Genomic DNA, 14,704 nt, shown 5'->3' on the forward strand with positions numbered 1-14,704 from the left:
AAGAATTTAGGAAATGCCTGACGTTTTATTTAGCCAGGAGCAAAGACACACAGCTGTGGCCCTATCTAGTCCTTTTTGATCTCTGTCATGTAGTTTGTCCCATAAGAGAAGTATCCACATCTTACATCACTCTTGGATCCTCTTAGTTGTTTGCAGGGTCTTTCAAGGTTCCTGTTTTTTTCTCATTTTTGCATCACTAGAGTTTGAAAACATATGTGAAGATTCCTCAAGGTGCTGCAATAGCTATTCTGGCTATTATTTGAGACTTTTTCTTTTCCTCCAGATTCTTGAATATTAGTGTGCCGTATCTTTCCACATTGAAGTTGGTTTCCTTTTTCTTCCTTTCTTTATGTTTCGCTTCACTCACATTTCTCTTGATGCACTCTTTGAGAGGCTTGTTTCTTGACTGGGTGAGCAGGGAACAGCAGGGGAAGAGCATGGTGGGCGAAAATGCAAAGATGGAGGCCATTTTCCCACAGATGAGCTCCATCTGCGTCTTCATCTCCTCATGTTTAAAAAGCAAATACATTAACACTCACCTTACAGAGTGGTTTTGAGGATTACATTTGTTTTCTCATTTAAGAGTTGGCTAGTAATAGTAGTAGCAGAAGAAATTGTAGTAATAGTGTTTCATATTGGTGTGATGAACTCTTCAGACACTACCCCGACCCCTTCTCTTCCAGATCACCCTATACACTAGTTGTATGTTGCAAGGATTATCCACTCATTGAACAGGTCTCAGAGTCAGAATAGGGCTTCCACTGATTTTAGATGATTCCTAGTCACATTGTGCTCAAGGAAATATCGTTTGCTCATATTAAATACAAAAGCAAATTTCCTGTGCTAATAAAAAACCTTGGAAATACAAAGATAAGTTATATTTTATGGTGGTTGATTTCATTTCTTTGGCATGTTTTTAACTCAAGTAATATTTAAACATATTAGCACAGGGAACATTTTGATTAATGAGGATGTCCTAAAGTTTTATAAAGTTTGGGGGGATCAACCATTAATGTTTTTCATAAATAGTATTTTGTTGAGCATTATTTGCAGATGTTACTCCAGTTCACATAATATTAAGCCTATTTCTTAATTTTTTAAAAATTCACAAAATATTTAAACAGTTAATACTGAAGGAATGGGAACATATGTACAACCAGTTCATTTAAGGTTAAATGAAACTAAGATTTAGAATATTGGAAAACTAAATACACACACACATTTTCAATAATTCTCCATTATGAATAGCACATATATACTTATATTTTATATGTTAATGTATAGAAAATGATGAAGTGTAGTATTTACATTATAGAAACTATTACATTTCCTAAAATTTAGCATGTGGAACAGCATTATTTACATTTTGAAACAAAAATAAACTGTCGCCTTTTTCCTTGAGGCATCCTATAAGATCAAAATGTTTTATTTCCATTTCCCTCTATTTTCTGATTCTTTGTGCTCAAATTACTTTTCTCATTAAAGTCAAATTAAATCATAATTCCTTGCAGGCAAAAACGCATATACACATAAACCAGCATGATCTGCATTACAATTAGAACTCTTCCCACATTTAGTCAAAGAAAATGAGAGTTAAAGGATTTGCACACTTTGATAATATTTAAAATCATAATTCAAATATAAATCAAGGTACCCAGAGAGTATTAAAAGTTCATTTCTAATATCAGCCCAAACTGTCGGGTAATTAAGCTATCCCTTTATTACATGGCATGATGATAGAGATCTCCAGATTCTCTCTTTTTCTGACAGTAGTAAAATCTCTTGACAACATGTTTCCTGAAAGTAATTGCCGACAGAAGAAAAGTTTTAAAAAATATCTCTATTAAAATTTGAAAAGAACTCTATCAAAGTTACCAGTAATCTTTCAAATAATAATTTAAAAACAGCTAAATAATAAATTTGTTGTGCGTGATGCTGTGTAGTTCTGAAAATATTTTCATAAACATTAATTGATTTGATCAACCCAAGGATCATGTTAGTAGAAATATGACCATTATTCTTTGTAGGAAGATAGGTAAACAGATAATCAGATATCAATAGATATAATAATTAGCTAATTAAGTAGTAACCTATTTAATGACATAATTGCAAACAACGCAGTCAGAACGGCACTCAATAATTCTGAGACCAAATTGTTTTCCATGAGTCTTTTTTAATTTGTAATGTAATCTTTAGATCATTTAAGACTTTGAAGGTACTGGTGGATGACAACAGATCAGGCATTCCTGCGCTTGAAACTGACTTCATTTTTTTACTGTTTAGTATATGTAGAAGACACAAAATCATTCTGAAATCCTTATTAATGTGTGTTTTAGATTTTAGGTGATAAAAATCCAACTCAAATCAGTTTTCAAGTAATTTCTTTCTTAAAAAGGAGGGGAGATTTATTGGATTATGGCATTTAGAAGGCCAATGGAATGCTAACCTAAGATATAATGGGATTTGAACCTTAAAGACCCATCTACCATGAGTCTTTCTCTCTGTCTCTTGATTTGTCGTCCCGTAGTAGATCAACTTCATTCCCAGGAAGATTCTTCTCCACAAGGAATATAGTCGTCACTAGCACTTTATCTCTTAGAATAAAAAATAAAGAAACTTTTTTAAAAAGCGGTACTCAAGGTCTCCTAATGTCCCATGGAAAATCACAGGGAAGAGTGTGTTTGGCCCTGCTCCGCTTTGACTATATTTGAAGTAATAAATTACGCCATTGATGAAAATAAGAATAACAAGAAGTTTTCACAATTGAGGTAGATAGGGAAGCCATTTTGGTTTAAATCTGATTCAGCCTAAAACTTGTTGGCAGAGCAGGCTGACTTATGGTCCACCAAACATGCATGGTACATCTGCTTCAAACATTTTCCCAAAGCAAACAATGAACTCTAAAGATAGGGATGAATGTCTCTCTCTCTCCAATGCTGGTACCAGGCCTTCTTTGAACATAAGCTTTTCTTCCTGGAGAACTAAGATCAGGTCGACCTGCTGTGTATATGCTCAACTGCTACGGCAAAACATCTCCTTGTGATTCTGGGAAAAATCATTGTATTCCTGTCAAGCTTGATGTATGTTCTTTGTTCTGAAATGGAATATAACCATGCTGTAAACCACACTTACCTGGAGAGCTTTCTTCTCTGGGGAAGAGAGCACTTCTGGACCAGTCCTCAGCTCAATTAAATATCACTCTATCTTTCTTATCCATAGATTGGTTATTGATTATTCGTGTTGACACCATGAACTGAACTTTTCTGATTGGCCAGCTTGAGTCAGATCTCTTCTCCATGTGGTTGCAGCAGCAGACATTTCTGTATGTTTGATCGTTTCTTAAAATTGTGATAGTGGAAGAATATGAACCACATCAGACCCATTGCTTGACAAATATTGTATATATATAACATTTTCCTCCTGACTGACAAGCATTCATACACTCTTCTTTCTATATATACATATATACACCAAAAATTCCCCCTTCTATATACTCTAATTCTATGTATTGTATTCATCAAAAGAAGCTATCTTCAAGTTTTTCAAGTTTGTCAACTCAGTTTCAAATCTAGGCTGTTTGAATTTAGTACTTGTCAATCTTACTTGGCCAATAATGGGTAAGAGACAAATATCATCAATCCGAATACACCCAATGCAATGAATAAAGTAAAAAAAAAATTGACTGTTTCTATATTAGATATAAAATAAACGTTTGGTAAAGAGAGGAGGGCAATCTTTGGTGGGAATGTATTTTAATTTACAGACGAGTCTGCAAAAGAAAAATCAAATTCTTCTATTTTTTTTTGAATTATCTCAATTCTTATTTTAAGTCCCATTTACCTAAAAATGGTAAGAAATCCCACTACTGTCAGGATTGTCCCCCTGTGGGATACACAGAGCGCCAAGGTACTGGAGTTGAGAGGTGGGGAGGGCTGGGTACAGGAGAGAGACCCCATTGGTGATTATGGACACATGAAATGTTCTTTGCTTTCCTAAAAATATCTTCTTACAAATTTGTTTTCCAACCACTCATTTCATCCCCCAAATGGAGGTTCTGTTAACATTTTTCTTATATGCAGTGCACTTAGATATTTTTGATGATAATTCCCCCAGGATATCCAAATCATTAGGTAGCTGGATCTGTACACAGATTACTTTGTGAAATGAAAGCTGAGAAATTTCTCATTTTTTGGACAACTTTCCGTACCTTTTCTCATGACTCATATTTCTGAGGACTTTATTTCTTTATTACATTCTGAAAGGACTATTTTAAATAGTAGGCTACTTTTCAAAATAAGCACCTGAGGAATGTGTAAATGACACTGTTCCTTATAATTATTTTTTTAAAACTTTAGCAAAACTACTCATGTGACGACATATATGGACTTTGGAACTTATAACTTGGTTGCATATTTCTGCTATTATTGCTCAATAATTCTGAACCTAGTCTAACTTTAGAACTTTGAAACAATGAAACCATAAATTCTCCCTTTAATAAGACTGAGATCAGACTTTAATGTGTAGCCAGTTGAGGAGTTAAGTCAGCAAACAAAAGTATTAGTTTAATATGAATGTGCTGCAAACTATAGTTCTTTCTTTAGAGTCCTCTTCAATTCAGGCGCTGCTTACAGAAGGTCAGATGAATTACAAAATGATACTGCTTTTAAGAATAACTGATTAGAAATTAGATCGTATATTCTTATATTTGTTATCTAAATTGTGAATAATTGGATGCTTGGTAATGTTACTGTGAAGGGTGTGTGGGTCACCTAACATAAGAAGTCAAGTTATTATTTTTATCAAAGTCAACTCTTACCATGTTCTTATCCATTACTTTTGCTTTATGTCCCTGAAGAACACCTGCTGTGTGGAGAAATAAAGTGACATCATCCTCCATTCCACTCATAGAATGTGCTGTTTCATTATGAGCATTGAAGGGAATTTTTCAACCGTCAAGGGAATTCTTGTAGATATTTAATAAAAATGCACCTTAGCTTTTTGGCAGAGTCAAAGAATGGGATATACCTGGGGAAGTTTGTCACAAGTGATTTATGGTTTCGAAAGTATGTTTTGTTGATGATAATGGGAATTACGCATAATTAAATAGTCTTAGGAAATGAGAAATTAAAGAAAGACGGGTTCTTTCCTGTGGAAATTCTCAGTTTTTAATATGCTAAGGTGCAACTTGAATCTCCAAGAGGAGCAGATGGAATTCTGTGTGTATCAGACTATTTGACAGTGAATCATTTTTGATGACATACTCCACTGACCAATTTTGGAACATTTTAATATAGACTTATATTATATTAGAATTGTAAGTGTCCTTACAATTTACCTGGCAGAACACGTATATTTTCTAGATGAGGAAACTGAGGCCCAGAAAAATCTCTAAATCTTCCCAAATTCTAATTAATGGTAGAATAAGGAATTCATATTCATGTTCCAGATCAAGGATTTTCTTCAAATATATTCCTCAGTTTTAGAAGTTAATTTCACAGTGCTTTAAAATATTCAAGTATTGGCCAATAGTAAATTTAATAAAAATTAGCTTTGGTATTCAAGTTAGGAAAAAAAATGAAACAAAATATTGAAGACCCTATTGTCAACAATTAAAGCCTGCCTGTAGACTAGGGAAAGATGACCTTTACACTCTCAATCCTTGGAATAATTTTCACAAGATGTGAAAGAGTTGAGAGAAGACTAGAGAACACTTCCTATAATGTATGTGCCCACTCGGGAAATAAGGGAAGGAAATTCTAGCAGGACTCCCATAACATCAAGCAGAGGAAAGAAAGTGCTACAGGGTATACAAAAGAGCTGATTGAAGGGAGCTGATTCTTCTAGACTCTGAAGGATATATTACCAATGAAAGCATTCATTGTTGTCAAAGGAGAGGAATTCTGCCCTGGCTAGTGCTTAATCAACATGCCAATTATTAGTTTTAGCACTAGGTAAATAAACCCTTTGTAATTCATTTCTTTGTCCTAGAAAGAATTTGTGAGACACCTGGAATACAGAGCCATAAATCTCATCCTCCTGTAGCGAGTGATCTATGTGATATCACCAAGATTCGGCACTGAAGAGAGGTTATGTATTTCAGTCTTTTTATGAAGGTGGGCATGGAGATGAGGAAGATGTGAACTGATTTCCTTTTCTTCTCTAACCACAATATGTTTGTTATTCAGGCTCCGAGTCTACCAGAGATATTTCTGTAATCTCTTGGTTCTGCCACTGATTTCATGAGACATCTTACAGTACATCCTCCTGGTGCCAATTAAATGGGAAATTCAGTCTCTTGAGGCCATTTCTGGAGTTTCTGTGATTTTTACCTCAGAAACCTCCTAAATGTAAACAATATTGGCTATTACTTCAAATCACTTTAATCCAAAGCTACACTGTGCACTAGGTTAATAAGCCACTCACTTTATTCATTTTGTTTTTGTTTTTTTTTTTGGTTTCCAATCTTGGTTATAATGCACATTAACATGGTGTGTTATATATACACTTACCATAATTTCAATGACAAAAATCCCCCAAATTTGCTGTCATTCTTTATAAGGCAAGTCCCTTATCTCACAGAGAATAGTCCTATCCTCAAATTAAATCTATCATTCATTTTCTCAAAGAGAAATTATTGTTTTGTATTTTAAAAAAAGTTCCCTTATTCCTCCTCTTTCTCTCTCTTGTCTCTCGTTTCTCTGTCTGTATTATATTTCTAGACAGAAGTTTGTATTTGGATCTTTCATTGGTGGGGACTAATGGAACTTCTTTAGTATATTTGTTCCTCTAAACCAAAGCATCTTATGTAGCATGACTTTCCAAAGTTCTAGAATATCAAGGTAATGCATAAAAAAGTCACATTGCTAGCCACTCAGACCTTCAGTTTAGAAAACGCCAGCAAATCCTTAGCCCCAAATGTGAATATCACAGCAGTTAACAGTCTAAGCAAACTTATACGATAGCATCATCCCCAAAGCAAAGTTGTGCTTTGAGAATAAATACTCAGTATAATATAGACGTACAATGCTCCTGCTAGTCAATGAACACTGCCTAGACATGGTGTTATCTGAGGAGAAAAAGAGAAGAGAAAGAGAAAGTTTATATTTTCAGACAATATATGCAAATTATCTGAAGTCCCACTAATGAGTATATTCTTCAAGATGTTAATTGTGACACTAAATTTCCTTATACTAGGCAAATTTTGTAATAATTATACATTTGTTTTGGTCTCTGCAACCAAACTTTCCACAATTTAGAAGTTTGTAAAATGTCAGCAATAGTTTGCTGATTTTTCTTCAGGCCATTTCTTCATTGATATTTAAATCTCTAACTCTGCCTTTCCATTTCCACTTGGTAGAGCCCCTGTTCCGTTAATGAACTAAAAATAGGACTCCTTTTCTCTCAGAAATTCAAAAGCTTTGCTCTTTCTTCTTGGATCCCACATTGCTAATGAAAAGACTGATATTGATTATATTCTCCTTTAATCTGATTTTCTTTACGTTTTTATGATCTCTTCAACCTTGCTATTGTTGTCCCTTACAGAGTTGTTCTTTTTTTGAATTTTTTGCAAATCTGTGTATCTTCCATCATCTGCAGCACATTTGCTCTAGTCATTTTTATTTGTTTATTTTTTTTAGGAAGATTAGCCCTGAGCTAACATGTGCTGCCATTGTTCCTCTTTTTGCTAAGGAAGACTGGCCCTGAGCTAACATCTGTGCCCATCTTCCTCTACTTTATGTGTGGGACGCCCGCCACAGCATGGCTTGGCAAGTCATGTGTAGGTCTGCACCCGGGATCCGAACTCTTTGTCTCTGTAGCTCTGTTGTTCTCTGTGCCTCTGGCACAAACACACTTGGCTCTCCTATTTTATACAGCCACCATGTATTTTCTTGTCATCTCACTGTGTTATATTTCCTTATACCACAAACTCGTATTTATTCTGTTAAGGAGCACGTGAATTCTGTTTCTTTGCCTCCCTTTGAGGCTCCGTATGGTGACTGCGTGCTACGGAATCTACTCTTGCATTGGCTGAGTTAATACGCCTGTGAGTGGGAAAGTTCAGCTGTGAGCGGTGGACCTGAGCTATGATCTTGCCCCTGAATTTTACTGGAGCTTCTATAATAGAGTTCATTGACCTTGGTGGGCTATATTCTAAGGCATGTAATCTTACTTTGAACTATTCTCTGGAAAAAATCAGTTTGTTTTTGACGACTTACCTTGCCTTTACTTAATATCTGGTACTATTTGTGCCTCTATTAGAGAAAAAGTAAGAACTCTTATCTTTTTCGGGGAGTTGACTCTGACATCATTAATGGGAAGGTATAAATGGCATTATAAACAAGTAAGGGAAGAATTTATTTTTGGCTTCCACATTTTCCTTTTTCATACACATACCAATATTTCAGTAACTCAGTTAATTTAAGCCATTAGCTTTGTTAATTCATTTATTATCAAAGCTGTTATCTCTGGGTTAATACACCCATTCTGCTTTTTCTCTCTATCTTTGTTCTTCTCTCTTTACTTTTTCTTTCTTTCTTTCTTTCTTTAGTGAGCTATTGAGGGGAAAAAGTGAGCTTTCACCCTCATGGAAAAAAGTTTTTTTCTAGATTTTAAACATTTACCTTTTTTCCAAACATGTGAAGGGGCCGTTGTTTTTTACATCTGGGTACGTTGTGTGGGGAGGACCAGAGCTGCAGGAAACTAAGGTACTTACTTAAACATTCTAAGCTTAAGTTTTTCAATTCATTTAGAAGGAAACACTAGCATTACTTACTTCATGCTGTTGTTATTATGACTAAATAGTTCATGTATTACAATATAATGGTTTAAAAATGAGGCAAATGTGACGTTTTTATTTACTCATTTTTGGTAGTGGGTACATGAGTGTTAGCTATATACTTATAGTTTTTTAAACTAAAAACAATAACAGATTCATAAAAAATCTCTGAGTAAAAGGCCTAAAATAATAGTTATTATTTACGTTTTGGTATACTTCTGGTATTTTGATCAGAAAAGATAATTAAGTTGGACTGATTGCCTGTCTTTATTGTTCAGTAGTAAATCTCAGCTTACTGGCATAGCACAGCCCTTTTGAATATAGGTATGATTTTTTTTAAAAAGAGAAAGTATCCATTTTTAAAGAAAAGTTATCTGGCAGTTTTCAAATCAAAAGAGCATTTCCTTAAAAAGCTAGTATCAAGTATTTTAAGGTGTAGGCAATGCATTAAGAGCATCTTTCTTTTAAAAATTAAAGAAAAATATCAAAAATTGAAATGATTTCAAATGGAATGTTAGATTTTACTCCATAACTAAAATTTCACTACACACACGTTTCACAAATTTTGTTTAGATCATTCTGGAGATATTTAAAAAGAGCATAGCCTTAAAATTCATTTCCGTCTATACACTATCTTTAGTAAATTTTTATAAACATGTTTATCTCCAGCTGGGCATGAAATTATTTAATCAATTTTTCTTGTGTACTATACAAAGGAAATAGAACATTATATTACTAAATAAACATTTAAGTGGGAAAGAGTGAGAAATGGTTGTAATCCTTATTTGCTCCACCAAGTACATACAGGAAAATCCTGGAGAAAATGTGTGATTTTAGAGCTAAAGGCTCTTGCTCTTCCAAGCCTCCTGCCAGATCTCATTTTATTAGCTTTAACCACATATCTTCCTAGTACAAATCTCTGTGCTATGCTACACGACATAAAGGTTAGCATATGTTACTCGCCCCTCACCTTTTCAGGAAGATTTTTATTATCCCCTTGTAACAAAGGAAAAGCAGTAGTTTGGGTACTTAATCAAATTACCCAAGGAATTATAGGGCAAAAGTGTGGAGTGGAGAATGTCACCTGAAAACGTATTCTATGATCCCAAGGTTAGTGCTGATTTTATTACACCTTGATACTTCTAATTTTGTAATTCATGCTCAAGAGAGAGAAATGGCTTGCCCTAAGTGTTTTTTAAGAAGGGCAGGGGAGATTAAAATGCTCCCATTCCCAGGCTAAGTTTATTTCACTGTACATCAAACAACTTTGAACCACCCAGATCACAACTGAAGCAGGAGCATGGCAGAGGAGGCTGGTGTCGAAAATCAACTACAAGAAAGCAGATCAAGCCTCTCTATGCTTTGGAATAAAGCAAGGTTTAAATGCTTGGTCACAAAGCCAAATATTTTCAGTTCTATACATTTCAAGCCAGCCTGTTTGTGGTATTTTACTGCAACTATAATAGGAACGGTAACAGATGGCATGAAAAGTTGATAACTCAAGAGCCAGTTATCCCTAAGAAAATGTGATTTAAAAAGCATCTTGATAAAGACAGGAAGACTAACCGAACTAAAACAGCTGCAATAGTAAAACAAAATAACAACTCAAATACGTTCTCTATTTGATGTGCATTCTCTAGACAATATAACTGTCCACAAAAGGGACAGGAGAGAGAGAATATATATATATTCAGCAGACTTTAGGCAGACTCTGCACGAAGGAGATCAGCAGCAGCCACTCTCCTTAAGAAACTGAATAGTCAGGAGTTTTCATTGTTCTAAGTTCTTCAAGTCTCCCACACGTCTTCAGCCACACAAATAACAAGTTGGCTAAATTTATTGTGAGTATACAAAGTATGACTCTTGATGAGGATGAATTAATTTATGCCTGCACCTAGTAAGAGCAGCTAGAGAATCTTCTGTTTAATGAAAAATGTTGGCGACGCTAATGGAAATGGAATTGGAAAATAGTGTTCAACATTGCTTTAGAAAGGAAGACTGATATTAACAGATATTAGTCAAAACCTTAGAATAGCAGCAAAATTTTAGCTACTTAAATATTGTGGGTAAGAAATAAAACATACTTTTCTTCATTGCCAGCCCTGTTCTGAAAAAGATGGCCAAATATTGGCACGGAACTTTGCCAGACTCCAAGGTTTGACTCCATCAAAGACACATCTATATCACTCTAATTTATGTCATCCATAAACAGATAGTAGCGAATCATCTTTTTTTTCCGTATGTTATTTTACAAGCCAATGCACCCGACCTTCGATCAGGCACACTATATCAGAATTTTGAGAGACAAGGACGAACTTGCAAAGCAATCCTGTCAGCAAACTACCCACAGGGGATCTTTGGAGGTATGTTATCATCGAGCTTCTAGATCCCTTGTACATTAATTTGCTTCTGAAGTTTGCCTTGTGATTAGAAAACCCAATAAAAGGAACATTGGCATTACAACGGCCAATTATGGATGAAAACAGTTCTATTTCCAGGAATCTTGGCTGAGTCAACAACTGTCAAAAAATTCTGTCCAAAAAGATATAATGTAAACTGAAAGAGGAGGCATAAAATGAATAGAAAATGCTATGCTCACACATTACCCAAGAGACAAGAAGTCGTGAAAAAGTTTATTTCTGTCTGAAATGTAGAAAATGCTGAGGATATTTCATCCACTACTCTTAGAACCTCTACAGTGTCACTCCCCAAGTCAACATTTCAGATCTCTCTGTAGAGTTACATTATGGAGTTTTATATTTGGGGTTACTTTTGATAGAGCATTTAAAAGTTAGGAAAAGTTGATTTATATTGTATAAGTAAAGAACATTGTAATTGGGAAAAATGTTCTAAAAACTTTTCCCAGTTTTTAATGTTGGAGATAGATTCAGGGCTAGAGATTGAAAGTGATATTTAAATATGTCCCTAACACAGTGTGGTGATGACAGTTTCATAATTCCTTTTCTTTTATAACTATTTCTTCAACCTAAAGCAAACAAACAAAAACAAAACAAAAACTCTAGGCCTCAGTTAATAGCTTATTTTTTCCCTAACACAAATATATACTTTTTAAAAGCTTTTGTTTTTCACAAAAGACATATTTGCAAATTCTTTCTAGATTAATAACTTAGGGCACTGAAGCTTCCTTAGAAATTCTTTTTAGTTATTATGTTTAATTTATTAGGAAGAAAGAAATGTACACATTATGTCTTATCACTTATCTTGAGAACCACTGAATTCTATAAAACAGAATATTCATTTTATACATTAAAAATAATATCTTCATAAAAACGTGCTATTATAACTTATGTTTGATGTTTGAAATAAAACTGATACTATATATTTATTGCTAAAACAATACCATAAAACATACATTACACAAATCATAGGAAGCAGAAGAAACAAATAATAATAATAAATTACAGTTATTATTATTATGCTTCTCAGTAAAAATAAAAGTCTGAACTCACTTTCTTTCAAAAAACTTTTCCCTAAATGCCATAAGGAATATTTGAAAGTTAAAATGGCAAACACGGCTGAAACCAGGTAAACATGATTGATACTAATAAATAGCAAAGATTTTCTACAATGTATTCTGCAGCAACGCTAGGTTAATAGTAAGAACCAACAAGGTCTGGCCCTCTGGCATAGTGGTTAAATTCAATATCCTCCACTTTGTCTGTGGAGGTTTGTGGGTTTGGATCCTGTGTGGAGACCTACACAACTTGTCAGCCACTCTGTGGTGACAACCCACATATAAAAATGCGGAGGAAGATTGGCACAGACATTAGCTCAGAGCTAATCTTCCTCAAGCCAAAAAAGAGGAAGATGATATCTTAGGGCTAATCTTCAGCACACACACACACAAAACGTAAGAACCAATATGCCTGCTGTGTTTGACATGCAAAGGAAAGGATAAGAGATAAGGTCAAGAGGAAGGAAACCCGATGAAACAGTAGAGGTTGAAGGTTCAGATGGTTCATGGACCAGGAAGCAACAAGGACACATGAGATGCACACAATGGGGCAAGTTCAAACGAAAGGGCTCACAAAGTTGTGCTTCCTGGATTTTTGGATGCTCATGACAACTGTGGTACCGTTGGGAAAAAAGGGCTTTCACTTTCAAAGATCATGCTCTTATTAACAAAGTTGAAAACTTTTGGGGAAGTGCAACACAAAAGCTCCCAGACTGCACAAGTAACTGCATGATCATTACATAGAGAAAAGGGTTTCCTCTATAATGTAAAGTGGAAGATGAGGCATAAAATGAATAGAAAATGCAAGAAAATGCTAAGCTCACACATTTTGAAGTTGCTGGTTAAAAGGACCGCATTTCAGGAAAGAAGGAGGAAGGTGGCCAGCAGCCAGGGACTCGGGTCCAGCACACCACGGTTCTTTATCTTAACACAATGGCAGGTTTTAATTTAATCAGAGTAGACCTAAGACCTTCTTTGAGATTTTTTCTGATGGCTGGCAGTGATGGAGAAGCTTCCTGAATTTTAGGTAAGGAAGATGAGACACTGCTCCTCAACAGGAAAGCATGACACCTGCACTAAAAGTTGTTATCAAATGAGAACTATATTTTTGATGTTTTATTCCCTTGAACAAGTTTCATCGTGCCTTTATAGATCTTCAATATCATATCCTCTTTGTTCTTAAGAACAAATAGTGTAACTTTCTTTGTTTTTACACATAAATCTGACTTCTTCTGAAATGTGTAGTTGACCTTTCCTATGTATGTTGTCAGTACACCTTTCATGTAGACTCTTTAAAATTTGATAACTTATGACTGTCAGGTCTATTTTCCACCACCCTGAAGATCTATTTATCATGTAGAGATTTTTTTATCACAACCTGTAACTTATTAAGTTAAAATAACTGCAAGTATAAAACCTTCATTCTTCTTTCATCTAAGCTAAAAGATTTGAATAAGGATGCTCAAAGACTCTGACATAACCCATAACAACTCATAATGTTGGCAATTATATTCATGTCCCTTAGAAAGAATAAGCAAAGAGAAAAAATAACATTAAGAATATGAATATGAATATACTAAGCAGTTAAATATAAGTGGAATAACTCCAAAAGTCAGAACCAATATATCTTTATAAAACATTCTGCAAGTGTAAGATGAATCTTTTGAAAGTATTTAACTTCTGTTTCCAATTGGAATCTTGAGGATGTTTATATTATTTACCATGCCAGTTTAAAATAAATATGATATAGCAAAAGTGATTATCAGAATAGAAACTATAAAATATCAATTCTGAAAACTTGAAGACATATTGGAAAAATTTTCCACGATATCATATGAAAGAATGCAAATGTTGAAAGCAAATCTGAGAATAGCCAAAGGCAAAGCTGGAACTAGAGAAGGAACTAAAACTATAGATATAGAAGCTAACAGTTAGAAAAGAAGTTTTTAAATTAAGAACTAAAGAATGAGAAGAACAAGTAGATGAATAAGTACAAGTGAGAACTGTAAGAGAAGGAACTTATCCTAAATTAAAACACTGGGGCATGGAGGAAGAAAGAATTTTCATACCCATATAGCTCAGAAAAAATATAGTGTACAGGTAGACACCTACTGATAACATCTTAAGTTTTCTTGCACAGAGTAATAGATAAGGCAAACAGTGAAGCATTAAAAATGAAGCAGATTATCTATTCCCTTTTTTTCCCCACCCTCCAACACCCTAGAAATAATCTGGTGGGCAGTAGACTTGTCCTTAATACTACATATTTTAAGATAATTGTTTTAGCCCATTTGTGCTGCTATAACAAAATATTGCAGACAGGTTCTGGTCCAAGATGGTGACATAAGAGCACACTGAACTCAGTTCCTCCCATGGATGCTTTGAATCTACAACTACACACACAGCAATTTTCTTTGAAAGAAATCCATATATTTGCTAAGCAACTCCTACAC

The sequence above is a fragment of the Equus przewalskii genome, chromosome 14 (assembly GCF_037783145.1).
Source record: "Equus przewalskii isolate Varuska chromosome 14, EquPr2, whole genome shotgun sequence".
Classification (NCBI taxonomy): domain Eukaryota; kingdom Metazoa; phylum Chordata; class Mammalia; order Perissodactyla; family Equidae; genus Equus; species Equus przewalskii.